General features: G+C 36.4%; 1 protein-coding gene across 13 annotated transcripts in view; it reads right to left on the bottom strand.

Annotated features, from left to right (window-relative positions):
* The window catches only part of LOC131167889 (OVARIAN TUMOR DOMAIN-containing deubiquitinating enzyme 12), a 70,986-nt gene extending 70,290 nt beyond the window's left edge, over nt 1–696 (bottom strand). For 9 of the 13 annotated variants that reach the window (XM_058126928.1, XM_058126938.1, XM_058126932.1 and 6 more), the window contains exon 1: nt 458–674. The gene's annotated coding sequence lies outside the window, so the exon portion shown is untranslated. Of the gene's footprint in view, nt 1–457 lie in introns of all 13 variants that reach the window. The other 4 variants (XM_058126939.1, XM_058126935.1, XM_058126933.1 and 1 more) reach the window with 2 other exon arrangements.
* Between the last annotated feature and the right edge of the window lie 15,453 nt (nt 697–16,149).

Raw genomic sequence — 16,149 nt, 5'->3', positions numbered from 1 at the left:
ATTTATCAATTTTAATCATAAAATCGAAAAAACAAAAAAGAGCACAGCAAAACAGATTGATTAACTAGCAAGACCCTAGTCCTTGGGCAAGAGCACCAACAATTGACTACAAATCAAAAACGGCAGATATGAGGGAGAAAATCTTTTTTCTGTGCGAGCAATAGAACAGTTAAAATTCACAACTGTCGGGACAAGGAAACAGCTTCCTCATTCTCTCTAGAACGAAACGAACAGAACAACATTGGCAGAGTTATATATGCATGTGTATGATGAATTCCATAGAAATAAAAACAGAACGTTGAAGGAAAACCAATACAAAACGAACTTAAAATGTAAAATCGATTCCCAGAAATAGATTTAGCGAGAAAATCGAAAATTATAATGAGCAGCTAACTTTCTCCCAAACCAATGCTAGAAGGAGTTGCAAAAAGAACGGAGGAGATGCAGTTTTCTTTACCTGCGATCGCACCGGGCTTAACAACGCCTGTAATGGTTGGAGAGGAAGGAATTGGGTACAGAATGCGTGTATAGTTGGTGGTAGTTGAGAAAGATATTTCACCCAAGTCAGAAGAGATGATTAGGAAGGGGGGTTTTAAACCTTTGACTCGGCTCGCGACGGCTGAATGTCTCTGGAATGCGCGATCCTCGTGAAAGGAAAATGGGCAGTGATCAACACGAAACGACCCATAGTTTTGGAGTTTTTTCCTTTTTTTGGTTTGTTTTATATAAAAATATTTACTATTGGTTGACGCGTGGCAATAAAAGGTCAAGGACCATCCAGCGCGTTTTTTACACTACCAAAGCAACATGAAAAATTGTAATTTTTTTTTATTAAAACCATTTGGATATTTAAATTTTCACTTCAATTGACTTCATTGAATTTAACAAATCATCAAAAGAAATTTTAAACAAAAATATTTATCACTTAATTTTTAACTTTTTGGGAATATATTAGTCTATAAATTTAGTAGTTGTTATTATTATTTCCTTAATACCTTTAGTAGTTTCTAAACTCATTATGTTCGTTTGATTATTTACAAGTAATATTCAATCTCTTATTTTTGCAACTTTAACTGTGACTTATATAGACAAATTTATGGAGGGTCATCATTGACTTGTTTTTGTTTTTGAAGTAATCTTTTTTTTTTTTAGTTTAGCTTAACACAATGTATGCGTAATTCAAGATGATGTATTTAGGTAACATAAATATATAAATACAAAGCAGTCTAAATTATGTAGACTTTGAGCCAAATTGCTAGGAAATAGGAAGTGGAGGTGGAGTAGAGCTGAAAGTTTTATTTAGTTTATTTTTCCCTTATTTTTTCGCCCAATCTTTGCATCTCATCTAGATATTCCATATTTCTATCAATACCTTAGTACATATTGTCCTCATATATGTAATTTTAGTAAACGCGTTGTGCCCTTAACCCTAGAATATGAACCCTTAAAAACTTGCAGACAATAATTGTACTAAAAACCTGTATTTCAATATTCTCATGTAGCGTTCCAATTTTAGTTGCATAAGCCCAGAGATGAATATTATCATCTCAACACTAGTTTCAAATATACTAATAGAAGTCGAAGATAATGATAAATTAAGACATTTTTGGTTTAGGTATTAACAGAAACTGCTAGTTGTTTCCATTTAACGGTTAGGGCTCCAAACTTAGCGCTAAGATTTAATCTTATAAAAGGCAATTGGTTCTCATCGGATTTTAAGATAGCAGAAGTGAGATTAGAGAGTAGAAGGGAATAGGAGGAGGAGGCAGGTGAAAGGGGGGGCTTGCATTACAGCTTTTGTTAGAGTTAAGGCTCGACAACTTTGTATTTGTGTCATTACAGCTCCAAAGATTCAATTGCAAACCTAGAGGAAAATGCCCTCCACCCACTCCCAATTAAGGGCTAGCATTACCACCCTAGCAAATCAAACCCAACCATATGTGGGTGGCAAGGGGATTATGTATGTGTCCCATTATGGATGTGTTAAAAGGCATTAATAGCAGATAGTTGAACTTAGTTGAAACATTTCCTTCACACACTCGCAACAACTTAAGATAATCATCAAATGAAGACGAAAGGCAAAAACGTCGTGTTAGAGAAAGAAACTCTCTTCCCTCTCTAGGGATGCACAATTTTTGGGGCTGTTTCATCTTCATCCTTGCGATTTTCCATTAATTTCCCCTTCTCCATTGCTAGATTTGTGCACTGTGGGGTGGCCAAGGGGCAATTCCCGGCCTCCATATGTGTTTCACGAGTTGGCACATCCATCTTCACCTTCCCGATCATCTGTGAGTTTTGAAATTTGAAAGTTTTTGGGTGGCCATGGGTCGTAGAGATGCGACTAGGGCAACAAGGAAACCTAATTTGGAAATGGACTCGAAGAATGAGATTGAAGATGCTTTGAAATTCATTGAAATTAAAGGCGACATCAGGGATGATTGGGTTAAAAGGAAACACTATGAGATTATGGCAGAGTTAGCGAGGCTCTCTAAAGAGGCGATTCAAAAGATTCAAGGTGGTCCGAGTGGGGGGAAATCATCTTCAAATCTGCTTGACTCTCTCCATGTTTAGATGGGTTTGCATGTTAACTAGGCTACTGGTAGTTCGAAGGAGGGTAATAGTAGCAAGACACAAATGGCAACAGGAAAGCAGGATATTCCTATGGTGAGAAATGAGAAGATACTAGAAGAGATGGGCTTAATGGGTAAGGAGGAATACAATGACTCTTCAACCTCAAAGAAAAGATCCTGGGCGGATGATGAACTCACGATGTTTGAAAACATTGGGCAAGAAGGACACAATATAGATTATGGAGATATTGGATGGAGTTGAATCTGGTCGAGATGAGAGTCTAAAGCCAAACAATAAGTTGCAGATATCAGAAAAGAAAGTTCGGCTCCAACAGGATTAACCAGAGGGTAGGACAATCTTGAGGAACAATAAGAAAGTTCCTTGGGTAGAGTTGTTTGCAAACAATAGGAACCCCCTGAGTTATGGAGTAATCCCGGCTTATTCTTTAGTTAATGTTGGTGCTCGCATTCAGGCTACAAAACTGTTAGACTCAGTTGGGATTTCTAACAAACACCTGTTGGGTTACTTTACTGGTAAGCATCAGCTTTGAACTCTTTAGTTAACTATTGGAAAGTGTAGGTGGAAGTTATTCAACATAAGAGGGGGTGGATAATCTTCAAGTTTTAGAGTAAAGAGGACCTCTGTAATGTGTTGCAAAATGGTCCATACATGATTTATGGTAGGTCGCTACTACTGAAGAAGATGTCCAAGTTCTTTCAATACAAACCTGAACAGAGGATTACACTTCTTGTTTAGGTTCAGTTGAAGAATCTGCTATTAAAGCTGTGGACTTCAATGGCTATAGGAAGAATTTGTTTAGAGATTAGAAAGCCATTATATGCATATAAATTAACAACAAACGAGGAAAGGCTTTCATATACCAAAGTTGTAGGAACCCGAACCCGAAAAAAATAAAGGAAAAAGGAAATAAAAGAGAGTAAGAAAGGAAATGTGAGAAAAAGATGAAATTCAACAAGTCCAGGACAAAATCGTGGACGGTTTTCTGTGCCACAGAAAACTTGTCATCGGTTTGGGTCAAAGAGGCAGGTCAACCACAAAACCGGGGACGATTTTGTGGTGATAGGGGAAATTGTCGTCAATTTTCCTCTGGCACAACTTGCCTATAAATAGGTTCAAGCTCATTTTTTTGGGGAATTCTCTCTCTCTTCTCTCTCGTAGGGTTTCAAAGTCCTTTTTTTCTAAAAAGACTTCTTGAGCTCCATTTTGGGTGCCGTTTGTCTCTCTTTTCCTTTGTTTAGTTAGTATACACATATTCTGTAATGCCCCGAACCCGTAAACCCGACCTGGTGCATTATACCTGATTAAATTCTGATAATTCATAATTAAATCATACATACGCAGCGGAAAACATAACTATGATCCTCAATTATACAAATAATACCAGTTTTTACTAATTCTATCTGTAATCCACAATAGTCATTCATCACCTGTATTCTCATATATACATATGTCCAAAACATTTCAGTATGTTTCACAACCATCCATATCACAGAAGACTTAAAACATAAAAACATAAAACATAACTTATATACATACCATAATTATCATCAAAATGTTTACACCATTTTCTCTTTCTATAACCTCAAAAATGCTATCAACCTCGAGCTTCTCTAAGCTCGTTTACGTGGTGGTCCTGTAAAGAATAAATTTGTATTCAGGTGAGCCACATCTCAGTAAGGGAAAGAAACAATATATATTAAAAACAGTGTGTGGTCAACATGAGACTATAATCAACATTTTAATATCATTTGCAAACTGTTAACATAAATTCGGAAATCATTTCCTGAGTCTAATCATACACAAGCAAATATTTACCCACGAGACTACCCAAGGATAGGGGTGATTACCCGCTCATACAAGTAGCACCCCTCTGCTATGATGCATTAGGCAAGCCAAAAGTCACAACTAAAGCATACGAGAGTACTCACCTTACTCACTAAGCCCTCAAGTAACAAATTAATCTCGTACTCACACAGTTCATACAAAAGTTTACTAGTGAAGGCCCCCAAGAATAAGGAAATCTACCCGCCCATACAAGTAGTTTCCCTCTGCTCTGGTGCATTATGCAGCCTACTGCTACATCTGATACTACTAGTGCACTCGCCTTTCTCAGCAAGCCCTCAGGCAAAGAGTTTGCCCCACCCTAAAGTAACATGTTCTATTAACATAAATACCTTATAATACCATAATACATTATTCTTTTTTTCGTTATTCAAACATCCATAACTTTTCATGTTCATAACTTTAACATTTCATAGCATTTCACTTTAAGTAACCTTTAACATTTTACCTCGTTCACATTTCATATTTCACATCCATTTCATTCACATTTCCATTTCATTCATTTTCATTACATTCATTCGTACTATAGCTCCTTTTAGCTGTAGATCAGTTAGTCCACATAGATATGCACTAGAATTTGCTAACACAACTTCTTTTAGCTGTCATCAATTAGTTTACAGCTCCTTTTAGCTGTCATTGCATACATGGTTACAATATCAAACAAAAACAACATGGTTCTTATATCATTTCATTAACAATGCATTACTTACATAGCATGCATCTCATACATATAACATACATTTACACTGCATTACCATCTACTCATGTCACACAATTTTAGTAATAAAATTCATACATTGCATGTAAAATAAGCCAACCTACATTTAATGTTTATATACTGAAAATACCTTTCATTTCTTACATAATTATCCTGGAAATATATTCCACTTTCATCAGTTCATTTTCACATATACGTAACTAAATAAGCATTCCTAAGCCCAGAAAACATAATTTACATGGTTGACATTTTATACCCACATGAAAACATATATACATATATAACATAGTCCATTTTTACTTAATTCATAAAAACCTGATTTAATATATATAATTTCACCTTTACCTGAATCCTCGAACTACACCATCAGGTATCCCAAACCGATGTCCGTGATGCTCACTTGGACCCTAGTTCAAAAACCCTAGTTTAATTAAATAAACTCCAAATAAACTATTATTTCTGCATTTTCTCAACTTATAAACCTTAAATAACCTTTTAAAAACCCAAAACTATAAATCCAGACTCTTACCTCAACTTAGGAGCGTTTCCCAAAATGCCCAGTTTAGGAAACTAATATGTTAGATGTGTAGAGAATCCTCCTTAGAACAATGTAGCGACTTCTAATCGTCGATTCGGGATGAATCCGGGTCGAAAAGCTAGAGAGAAGTGAGAGAAGACGACCTAGAGAGATAAAATCGAAGGAAATTTGTCTTCCTTCGCATGGAAGCAACCCTAGTTCAATTTATAGAAGTTGTTGCCACGTGGACTCATCGACGAACCACTGAAGAACACTCATTGACAAGGCCGTGAGCTTGTCGACAAGTTTCAAAGCAGCCAAAACTACTCGGTTAATCCTCATCGATGAGACATACTTACTCGGCGACGAGGCACACTACATCACTCATCAACGAGAAAGTCCTAATCGTTAATGAGCACCTGCTTATTATCCCGTTACAATTTCTTTTCCCTTACTTCTATTTCCCTTTTCTCTTTTATTCCTTATTTATCTTTTTCATCTATTATTTTTCCCCATTATTTATCATTAAAATTTCCTAGGTCATTACATATTCACCGAATTAGAAATTTCAGAAGTTTACTGTTTCAAGCTGTTCGGGTTCGTTCAGGTCTCTTTTTATGGTTAAAGGTAAAGGGATTTGTTTACATCAGTTATTTTTTAAAAGCAAACCAGTAGAACTGTAGCCTTTGTTATTATGTACGTTATGACTGTTCGTTTGCAAAATTCTACCGGGTAAAAGTGTCGTTTTAATTATTTTACGGTTTTGGTAAATTTTAGGGTTTTTGCATATGATCTCCAAACTTCTCAAAAACTTCCCTAGTTGCTTTAAACTACTAGTAGGAAATGTTTGAACCCTCATTTTCCACTTAAATGATATTTTGATCTGATTACTACTTATAGCAGTTTTTGACGAAACGAGTGTGATATATGCTATGAAATGAACCTATAATGCATTGGAATAAACTTGTATAGTCACACACTGATGTAATATCTTCCTCCTTACTGAAAAGTGCCTCACTCTATCATACAACCTTTGTTTTCAGGTCCAGCAGGTAATCGGTCCTAGACTGCTGGAGGGATGTGGAGCTTAGTTGTTATTGATTTTCGTAAGTCTGTATAAGTACTAGGCTGCTAGCCAGAGGTCATTTTTGGGAATGTAATACAGTTTATGTTTTATGTACTGATGAATGTGTGTAAGGAACAGTTAGGTACTCTGGTATGTCTAATAGATTCCATATGAATGTTTATGTTTTCTGCAATGTAGGAAAGTGCAGATCAGTTTGATATACTTGTATGTCTCTGTTTAGGGCGGGTATTTGATATATGTTATCTGATTGTACAGGTTATGTATGTATAATAATACTTTGGAGCCGTATAAAGGGACAAGGCATTACAGTTGGTATTAGAGCCATAGCCAGCCAGAAGTGTGATGTGATTTACACTGCCTGGTTATAGATATGCTCAGAGCTTAGGTTGCTAGGTTCTGTAGATTAGACTATACCAGAGTCTAAGATGTGAATATGATTTTCGAGTTTAGCTTTGTATACCTGGGGATGGAAATCCATTGGCAGACTTCTGTGCTTTTCTAGATCAATCGAAAGGTTCAGAAAATCACGATAATCTATTGACGGTTTTGTTTCTAAGTAGAAGAGCGGAACTTAAGTTAAAATGCGAATGTAGAATTGTCAAAGTACGTCAGTACTAGGAAGGTTATTGTAAAGACCCGAAAAATTAAAATGATTGAAATAATAAAAAAAAAATAGATAAAATAACAAATAAATAAATAAAAGGAATGGCGCGGGAAAAAGAAGAAAAAAAATTAAAATTAAAGAAATTAAATTAAATTAAGATAAATTAAATAATTAGTTATTAAATTAAATACTTTTACATTGGATTTTAAAAAAAAATTAATTGAAGTAAGAGAAATATATATATATATATATATATATAGGTAAGTTATTATAATATATAAATAAATATATATACTGAAGAAAGAAGAAGAAGAAGAAGAAGAAGTCAGAGGCGGCTATCCCCCCCCCCCTGAAATTTCTTCTGCAGGCTCACTCTGTCTCCGTCTTTCTCTCTCTCTCTCTCTCTCTCTCTCTCTCTCTCTCTCTCTCTCTCTCTCTTAATTGCTCGACGAGTTTGCGGAAGATCAGAAAACGGAAGGTGTCGTTGGATTCCTGGTTTCGCTGCCGACATTTCTACTGGAGCAGATTTGTCATGGGAACGACTTAGACACTGCTCCTGGGGAAAGGTAATTTTTCCCTATATTCCTAATTTCTTTGTAAATATGCGGTTAAATCGATGATCGGATACCACCACGGGGTCTTAGTCATCCTCGTCGCCATTTTGGTGTAGGTAATTTTTCAATTGGGGTTTTCTAGGCCCCACTCCAAAGCGAGAGTGGAATTTGAGAAATTTGACAAATTAGTTAAATTTGCAAGTATAACTGTTAATTTGAGAATTTTGGCCGTAGGAAATATTTAAAAAGTATTTTATTCAGGAATAATTTTTTGGAATTAGAAATTTAATTTCAGGGTCTGGGTGAGCGTCACAGGCATCTTTCGGGGTCCCTGTTGGCGTAGTACAAGAAATTAGGTAAGGAGAAAAATATATATTAAATCAGAATTTTTATGAATTAAATGAAAAATAAATTGTGTTATATGTACGTGTATATGTTTCGGTATGAGTAAAATGCCAGCCATTTAAATTTTTTTTTTTTTCAAGTTTAGGGTTGTTTATTAGATATGTATATGTGAAAATGAATTGATGAAAGTGGAAAATATTTTTAGGATAATTATGTAAGAAGTGAAAGGTATTTTTAATATATAAACATTAAATGTTGGTAAATTTATTTTACAGGCATTGTATGAATTTTATTGCTAAATTGTGTGACATGAGTAAATGTAAATTTTGTGCAAATATATGTTAAATGTATGAGATGCAGATTAAGTAAGTAATGTATTGTGAATAAAACATGATATGGACTATGTTGCTTGTCTCTGTTAATGCAACCATGTAAACAGCTGAAATATGCTGGGTAAACAGCTGAAAAATGCTGGGTAAAACAGCTGAAAGATGCTGGGTGAAACAGCTAAAGGATGCTGGGCAAATGTGTGACAGCAGAAAAATGTTGGGTAAAACAGTTGAAAGATGTTGGGTAAATGTATGACAGCTGAAAAATGCTAAGTAAAACTGCTGAAAGATGTTAGGTAAAACAGCTGAAAGATGTTGGGTATGAAATGAAATAAAATGAAAAGGGAAATGAATGGAATGGAAATGAATGGAATGGAAATGAAATGTGAAATGTGAACATGTAAAATGGGAAAGAGTTACTTAAAGTGAAATGAAATGCAATGTTTAAGTTATGAACATGAACAAATGTGTATAATTGAATAATGACAGAAAAGAATAATGTATTATGATATTAGAAGTATTGATGTATGTAAAACATGTTACATTTAGGCGGGGCGCACTCTTCACCTGAGGGCTTGCTGAGTAAGGCAAGTACACTAGTAGCTTCAGATGTAGCAGTAGTTGCATAACGTACTAGGGCAGAGGGAACCTACTTGTATGGGCAGGTAGAATTCCCTATCCTCAGGTCCTTTGCCAGTAAACTGTTGTTGAATGCGTGAGTACGAGATCAAGTTAACACTTGAGGGCTTACTGAGTAAGGTGAGTGCTCTGATACCATTTGTAACGCCCCGAACCTTTAAACTCGGGTCCGGCGCGTTATACATGATTTATCAGGATATTATCAAGTATAACGCGTTGGACTCGGGTTTAAGGGTTTGGGGTGTTACAGTTATTGTGGGAAATGAGTTTATAGTATTGTAGTATTAGTTGATATATAGGTCATTAAGCTTCTAATCAATTTCCTCAATTGCTTCTTCGGGATGGAATTTAGGGATATTACTGCCAACATTGGAGGCAGTAGTAATGAGGGTGCTGGCCATGAGGCTAGCAGCGACTCCACGAGTGTTCTGCAAGACTTCGCTCAGCAGCTTATGGCTGAGGTTGTTTGAACAAATAAGGGTCAAGATCGTCCCTCTACTAAGTTGGGATGCTTTATTGACTAGTTCACACTATTGAAACATCCCGTCTTCATAGGGAGTGCAGATCCGATTCGAGCTGAAAATTGGATTGGGGAGATTGAGAAAATCCTAGACGTTTTTAACTGCACTGAGAAGCAGAAGGTAGCCTTTGCAACGTTCAAGTTGATGGGCGAAGCATAAAGGGGGTGGAAATCAGTTAAGATGCTTGAGGAGCATTAACCTATTCCAGTAGTTATGATGTGGGGTCAGTTCAAGGAGTTATTCTTTAAACTATATTTTCCAGCCACGATTAGAAAATGCCAAGATGGAGGAATTCATGAGTTTGGAGCAAGGGCAGTTGACATTTCAGCAGTACGCTGCCATATTCCAGGAGCTATCTCATTTTGCTTCATTTGTGATTCTAGACGAGGCAATGAAGGCCTGGAAGTTTCAGAGGGGTCCGAGGAAAGAGATCCATAAGCAGATTGCGATCTAGCAGATGCAGAACTTTACCACTCTAGTTGACAAAGCCACCGTAGTAGAGGAGAGTCTGTAGGAGGACTTTGAGGTTCAAACTTCAAATAAGAGGCCAACACCTCCTAGTTCTTGTTCTAGTTTAAAGCAGGGCAACTGGAAGAAGAAGAACAATAGTGGCGTTTCTCAGAGTACCACAACTACTCTGACTTGTTCTAAGTGTGGGAGACCTCACTCAAGATAATGTTGGGGGAGTTTTAGTTCTTGCTTTCGGTGTGGTAAGCAGGGAAATTTGATTAAAGATTGTCGCATGCTGAAGAACAGTGGAGCTCCACAACAGCCTTATAGAGGAGGTGCTCAGGCGCTGCGAGGTGGGCAGCAAGGGGGAACAGCCCAGGCTAGGGTGTACTCCCTAACTCCAGGCTACGCAAAGAATGCGGGAGATGTTGTCACGGGTACCATTTACATGCTTTCCAATAAAGCTGTTATACTATTCGATTTAGGTGCAACGCATTCTTTTATCTCCCGGGGGTTCTTTAAACTGTGTGGCTTAGAGGTGCAGCAATTAGATGAGGAACTGGTAGTGGCTATGCCTTGAGGGTCAGTAATTGTTTATAATAGGGTAGTTTTGAATTTTCCTTTAGAAATTCAGGAGAGAATAATACCAGTCAACCTTACTGTATTTGATATGTATGGGTTCGATATCATCTTAGGGATGGACTGGTTATTAGCCAGTTATGCCTCTATAAATTGCCATAGAAGGAAGGTGGTGTTTTGACCTCCAGGGGAGCAGGAATTCAAATTTTTTAGGGTCATGTGTGCGTTCAGCACCACGGATCCTATCTGCTATCCAGGTTAGTAGATTACTTCTGGATGAATGCCATGGATACTTAGCATTTGTGAAAGACACGCTAACGAAAGAATGTAAACTGGAGAAGATTCTTGTTGTGTGCGAGTTTCCAAAGGACTTGCTAGGATTACCTCCAGATCATGAGTTGGAGTTTGTGATAGAGTTGGCTCTAGGTATGGCGCCAATATCGAAAGCTCCATATCGTATGGCTCTAGCAGAATTGGAAGAACAAGTTCAAGATCTTCTGGATAAGGGGTACATTCGACCGAGTGTTTCTCCTTGGGGAGCACCTGTGCTATTTGTAAAGAAGAAGGATGGGTCGATGAGGATGTGCATCGACTATAGAGAACTTAACAAGGTGACGATAAAGAACAAATACCCGTTACCCAGGATCGATGATCTATTTGACCAGCTTCAGGGCACACAGATTTTCTCTAAGATTGATCTACAATCTGGGTATCACCAGCAGAAGGTGAAAACGGAGGATATTCAAAAAATAGCTTTCCGAACTCGTTACGGCCATTACAAGTTTATGATTATGCCTTTCAATTTGATAAATGCACCTACAGCATTTATGGATCTGATGAACAAGGTATTTCATGAATACTTAGACCAGTTCATCATGGTATTCATGTTGACATCCTAGTGTATTCTTGAAGTGCTACAGAGCATGAAGTTCATCTGAGGCTAGTACTGCAAATGCTTAGGGAGAAGAAGTTATTTGCTAAACTAAAGAAATGCAAGTTTTGGCTAGAACAAATTGCATTTCTAGGGCATGTAGTGTCCAAAGAAGGAGTATTAGTGGATCCGAGTAAAATAGAGGCAGTAGTGGACTAGGCGAGACCGAAGTATGTTCATGAGGTCAGAAGTTTTATAGGTCTTGCAGGTTACTACCGTCGGTTCGTAGAAGGGTTCTCTAGTTTATTAGGTCCCTTGATGCGACTCACGAGGAAGAACTTGAGGTGTGATTGGACTGATGAGTGCTAGCTAAGTTTCCAATAGCTAAAACAGCGACTGGTTATCGCTCCAATTCTGACCATTCCTTCGGGAGATGGTGGATTTGTTATCTACAGTGACGCCTCTAAGAAAGGACTCAGTTGTGTTCTAATGCAGCATGGAAGGGTGGTTGCTTATACTTCTCATCAAGTTAAAGAGTACGAGAAGAACTACCCGACACATGATATGGAATTGGCAGCTGTAGTGTTTACATTGAAAATCTAAAGGCACTACCTATATGATGAAAAGTGCGAAATTTTTACTGATCGTAAAAGTCTTAAGTACTTTTTCATCCAAAAGGAGCTGAACATGAGACAGCATAGATGGCTTGAGTTGATAAAGGACTACGACTGTACCATTAGTTATCACCTAGGAAAAGCAAATATGGTAGCTGATGCTCTGAGTTGAAAGTCAGTTGATGCGTCGGTCTCAGCTGTGGGAGTTCAGCATTAGATTTGTATGGACCTGGAAAGGTTGGGCTTGGAAGTAATAGAAGGGAATCATCAGGTTGTTCCTACTAACTTGGTGGTACAACCGACCTTACAGGAGAGGATCTGAATAGCTCAGAAGGAGGATCCAGAGCTTGTTGAGGTTAGGTAAGGAGTCCAGAGTGGGTTAAAGCTAGATTTTAATATCTCTGGTGATGGGATGTTGAGAGTCCATAGCAGGGTATGTGTACCAGATGACGTTGAGATTAAATGGGTCATTCTAAAGGAGGCACACCGTTCGCTCTATACCGTACATCCTGTAAGTATGAAGATGTACCAAAATCTTAAGGAATCTTTCTAGTGGTCCAACATAAAAAGAAAGATTACTCAATTCGTAGAACAGTATTTGACATGTCAACAGGTCAAATGTAATAACCTGAAAAAGAAAATTAAAAAAAATTAATTAAAATTATTAATTAATTAATTGGTTAAACACTATTAAATTAATGTATTAAATAAACAAATAAAAATAAATAGTATAAAAAAATAATTATTAATTAATTAATTAATTAATTAATTAAATGTTATTAAATTAAATAAATAAATAAATAGTAAAAAAAAATGGAATAAAGATATATATATATATATATATATATTAAGCTTACATATATATATATATATATATATATAAGTTAAAGTATAAGTTATATATATATATATTAGTTAAGTTAAGTAAGTAAGTAAGGTTAAAAAAAAAAAAAAAAAGAAGATGAAAGCATCTTTTCAGACGTCTCTCTCTCTCAATCTCTCTCTACAACCCTCTAAGTCGCCAGCCACCTCCGTCTTCGTCTCCATCTCTCTCCTTCTCTTAATTTCTCGACGAGTTTGCAGTGGATCAGGAAACGGAAGGTGCCGTTGGATTCCTGGTTCCGCTGCTAACATTTCTACTAGAGCGGATTTGTCATGGGAATGGCTTAGGCACTGCTTCTGCGGAAAGGTAATTTTTTCCCATTTTCTTAATTTTTCTTTAAATGTGTTGTTAAATTGACGATCAAGCACCACCACCGGGTCCTAGTCGTCGATGTCGTCATTTTGACATAAGTAAAGTTTCAATTGAGGTTTTCTAAGCCTTACTCCAAAGCGAGAGTGAGATTTGGGAAATTTGACAATTTAAGTATATTTGTGGGTATTACTATTTATTTAAGAATTATGACCCTAGGAAATATTTAAATAATATTTTATTCAGGAATAATTTATTGGAGTTAGGAATTTTCGATTCAGGGTTTGGGTGAGCGCCGCAGGTATTTTTCGGAGTCCTTGTTGGCGTAGTTCAAGAAACTAGGTAAGGGGAAAAATATATATTAAATCAGAATTTTTATGAATTAAATGAAAAATAAATTGTGTTATACGTACGTGTAATTTTTCAGTATGGGTAAAATGCCAGCCATTTAAATTATCTATTTTTTTTAAAGTTTTGGGCTGTTTATTAGATATGTATACGCGAAAATGAACGGATGAAAGTGAAAAAATATTTTCAGTGTAATTATGTAAGGAATGAAAGGTATTTTCAGTATATAAATGTTAAATGTTGATTGGCTTATTTTAAAGGCGATGTATGAATTTTCTACTAAACTGTGTGGCATGAGATTCTGTGCAAATTTATGTTAAATATACGAGATGCAAGTTAAGTAAGTAAAACAATGAGAATAAAATGTGATATGGACAATGTTGCTTGTGTATGTTAAATGCAACCATGTAAATGTAAGACAGCTGAAAGACAGCCATGTTAGCAGATTTAGCTCATTTCTATGTGGACTAACTGATGACAGCTAAAAGGAACTGTGTTAGATTCTAGCGCATTTCTATGTGGACTAACTGATGATGGCTAAAGAGCAGTTGTAGTACAAAGGAATGAAATAAAAACATTATGCAATGAAATGACAATAGAATGACAATGCAATGAAATGAAATGTAAAACGTGAATGATACGAATGGAAAAAAGTCACTTAAAGTGAAATGCAATGCAATGCAATGTTAAGCTATGAATATGAACAGATGTGTATGATTGAATAATGATAGAAAGAATGATGTATTATGATATTAGAAGTATATATGTACGTAGAACATGTTGCGATTAGGTGAGGCGTACCTTTCACCTGAGGGCTTGCTGAGTAAGGCGAGTGTACTAGTAGCTACAAATGTGGCAGTAGCCGCATAACGTATTAGGGTAGAGGCAACCTACTTGTATGAGCGGGTAGATTTTCCTATCCGTAGGGCCTTCGTCGGTAAACTTTTCTATGAACTGTGTGAGTACGAGATCAATTTATCACTTGAGGGCTTACTGAGTAAGTTGAGTGCCCTGGTATGCTTTAGCTGCGACCTTTGGGTTGCCTAAATATCAGAGTAGAGGGGTGCTACTTGTATGGGCGGGTAATCACCCTTATCCTCGGGTAATCTCGTGTGTTAAATATTTGCATGTGTTTGATTAGGTTCAAGGAATGATTTCAGAAATTATGTTAACGATTTTCAAATGTTAAATAATATGTCATATATAAACTCATGTTGGCCACACACTGTTTTAATATATTGTTTCTTCCGTTACTGAGATGTGTCTCACCCGAATATGAAATTATCTTTTTCAGGAGTTCCTCGAGATCGAGCTTAGAGAGCTCGAGAATTTATAGCATTTTTGGTAAATAAAAAGAAAAAATGGTATATTTTTATGTAATTTTGATATGTATATTTTATGTTTTATGATTTATGTTTTAAGTTTTATAAGATATGGATGGTTGTGAAACATACTGATATTAGTGGATAATGTTTTGGAGACATGTATATATTTGAATACAGGTGGATGATTAATTTATTATGGTTGGTAGTTAGAATTAGTAAACTCTGGTATTATGTTATATGAAGATTATGGTTATGTTTTTCGCTGCGTATATTATGGATTATGAATTATCAGGATTTTATCAGGTATAACGCGTCGGACTCGGATTTAAGGGTTCAGGTCGTTACATCAAAGCTGAGCACCAAAGATGTAACGACCTGCCTAATTTTACATATTTTTTTCCACATAATAGCATGCCAATAATCATAATAACCACAACAAAATCCACCCAGACCTGAGGGTAATGGCGAAAAAACTTGTCATATATCTCTGACACCCTAGTAGCGGAAAACATACATCATATACATATCAAACCATCCAACCAAACACAATACCAAAGTTATACAAAAACCTGTCAAATACATATACACATCTTCCAAACTAACCAAAAAGTTCCCTACGGTCCCTACCCAAAAACCCATCTGACCCTAGCATAGTGACTTACCCTTCTGGCAGGGTAGATTGGCTGTCCACTAACGCTACAGAGCTCTATTCACTCCTCTACCTGGATTCCCTGAAATGTTTTAGAGTTAGGGTAAGACATCTCTTAGTAAGGGAAATAAACTAATATCAGTGTGTGGTAACATGGGTATTTTCATGTGTCATAAGCATATACCGTACATAAATCATATATGTGAAAACTGTCTAATAAAGTTACTGAATAAACATATTTAAAAATAACATACATGTCATGCTATATTTCTGTACGTGTAAATCATCTTATACAACTTTATAATACGTGAAATAAATCCCAAAATGGATAGCTAGCTAATGTCATGTATTACCCCCACATGACTGGGTTGTG

Source organism: Malania oleifera, chromosome 11 (genome assembly GCF_029873635.1).
Source record: "Malania oleifera isolate guangnan ecotype guangnan chromosome 11, ASM2987363v1, whole genome shotgun sequence".
Classification (NCBI taxonomy): Eukaryota; Viridiplantae; Streptophyta; class Magnoliopsida; order Santalales; family Ximeniaceae; genus Malania; species Malania oleifera.
Note: the sequence above shows the minus strand (reverse complement) of the source record. Positions and strands in the feature narration are given on the sequence as shown.